This window comes from Myotis brandtii, unplaced genomic scaffold (genome assembly GCF_000412655.1).
Source record: "Myotis brandtii unplaced genomic scaffold, ASM41265v1 scaffold144, whole genome shotgun sequence".
Lineage (NCBI taxonomy): Eukaryota > Metazoa > Chordata > Mammalia > Chiroptera > Vespertilionidae > Myotis > Myotis brandtii.
In genome coordinates, this window is record NW_005355159.1 from 5,660,015 (window position 1) to 5,662,357 (window position 2,343).

The 2,343-nt window shown below is 42.6% G+C and overlaps 2 protein-coding genes across 5 annotated transcripts in view; both read left to right on the forward strand.

Moving 5' to 3' along the window:
- The window catches only part of BNIP2 (BCL2/adenovirus E1B 19kDa interacting protein 2), a 28,932-nt gene that overhangs the window by 19,313 nt on the left and 7,276 nt on the right, over positions 1-2,343 (forward strand). The gene's annotated exons all lie outside the window — the stretch shown is intronic.
- Positions 1-2,343, forward strand: part of GTF2A2 (general transcription factor IIA, 2, 12kDa) — a 15,048-nt gene that overhangs the window by 316 nt on the left and 12,389 nt on the right. The gene's annotated exons all lie outside the window — the stretch shown is intronic.

The following is a 2,343-nucleotide window of genomic DNA, read 5'->3' on the forward strand; positions in this document are numbered from 1 at the left end:
GGCCAGGGGAGGGGGGAGGCCCGCCCTGTGGCCAGGTGTGGCCAGGTGGGCCAGGTGACTGTCCGGCAGCACCCAGGCTTTGGGGTGGGGGCCGAAGCCGGGAGCGCGCTCCCTCATTCTTGTGCTGCTGCGCTCGTGTGAAGTCCGTCTCCCGACTTCATGCGAACTTCGGCAAAGGAGTGAATTTAACTGGATAGTTTGATCAAGGACGAGGACTTTGAGTTACTTCCAAATGAGGGGCCTTCTAATTTAATTTTCCTTAAACTGCAAATGAAAGAATGTAGATTTGTATAGCTGATAACATATCTAAAATATCTCAACATTGCAGAGGAGTTTTTAAGATCTAAAATCATTAAAGCAAGTAATGGTATATATTGTAGAAATGATCACCACCACCGTAGTTTAAATTTGTTTTTCTTTCTTTGTGATGAATTTTAAGATCTCTCTTAGCAACTTTCAAATATGCAATACAGTATCCTTAACTAGTCGGCATGTTATATGTCAGTGATTTTCAACCGGTGTGCCGAAAAATTTTAGTAATTAGTTTATGTGTGCCCTAAGATGAAAAGGGTTGAAAATCGCTGCTATATATTATACCCCCAGGACTTTATAAATGGAAGTTTGTAACCTTAGGACAATTCCCCGCCCCCGACCATCACTCTGTTGTGTGTATCTGAGCTTAGTTTGCTTGTTTTGGGGTTTTAGATTCTATATACAAGTGAGATCATATGTCTCTCTCTGACTTATTTCACTTAGCATAACGCCCTCAGGGTCCATCATGTTGTCGCAGATGGCAAGGTTTTAGTCTTATGTTATGGCTGAATAGTAAGCATTTTATTGTGTATACTGCAGGAACTCAAATAAAATCGTTTGATTATAATGTTGGTGGAAAAAAAATGATTCCAGGCCAACACCACTATTTGTGGAATTTGCATGTTCTCCCCATGTCTGCATGCGTTTCTCCAGGTGCTCAGGTTTCCTCCCTCATCTCACAGATGTGCACGTTAGGTGAATTGGCCTGTCTATTGTCCCAATCTGAGTGTCTGTGTGTGAGATTACACCCTACATGGAAGGGTGTCCTGTCCAGGGTGGGTTCCCACTTTGCACCCCAAGCTGCTGGGATAGGCTCTTGCCACCTATGAACTGGTGATGTTTTGTGACTAGAAATAGCCGTTGCATCTTTTCTAATGCCAATAGTGTACAGTTTGATTACGATTGATTTGTAATATAGATCAAGAAGCTTGATACCTTGAGCTCTTTTTCAAGATTGTTTTTATAATTTTCTTGTAATTACAGTTGACATACAATAATATATTAGTTTCAGGTCTATAACATAGTGATTAGACACATAACTTAAAAAGTTATCACCTCAGTAAGTCTAGTGCTCATATGACGCCATACATATCTATTACAATATTATTGACTATATTTCACATATTGTACTTTACATCCATCCCCATGACTATTTTTATAACTGGTAATCTGTACATTTTAATCCCTTCACATTTTTTACTCAGCCCTCTAACCCCTCTCCCATCTGGCAACTTTCAGTTCTCTGTATGAATCTGTTTCTGTTTTGTTTGTTCATTTGTTTTTTAGAATCCACATATAAGTGAAATTAAATGGTATTTGTCTTTCTCTGTCGGACTTATTTCACTTAGCATAATACCCTATAGGTCCATACATGTTGTTGCAAATGGAAAGATTTCTTTTTTTTTTTTTTAATTGATGTCAGAGAGGAAGGGAGAGGGAAAGAGAGATAGAAACATCAATGATGAAAGAGAATCATTGACTGGCTGCCTCCTGCATGCCCCCCACTGGGGATCAAGCCCGCAACCTGGGCATATGCCCTGACCAGGAATCGAACCGGCGACCTCTTGGTTCCTGGGTCGACGCTCAACCGCTGAGCTACACCCGGCTGGGCAAGATTTCATTTTTTATGGCTGAGTAATATTCCATTGTACATATCTATGTATACATCTTCTTTACCCATTTGTCTACTGATGGACACTTAGGTTGCTTCCATATCTTGGCTATTGTAAATAATGCTGCAGTGAACATAGGGATGCATAAATTTTTTTGAATTGGTGTTTTGTATTTTTTTATATATATAAACTAGGGGCCCGGTGCACAAAATTCGTACACTGGGTGGGGGGGGGTGTCCCTCAGGCGTTGACCCCCATCACCCTCCAATCGCAGGATCGGCCCCTTGCCCAGGCCTGACGCCTCTGTCAGAGGCGTCAGGCCTGGGCAGGGGACCCTCATTTCCCCCTGATCACTGGTTCTGCCCCTGCTCAGGCCTGATGCCTCTGGCCCAGGATTCAGGCCTGGGCAGGGGACCCC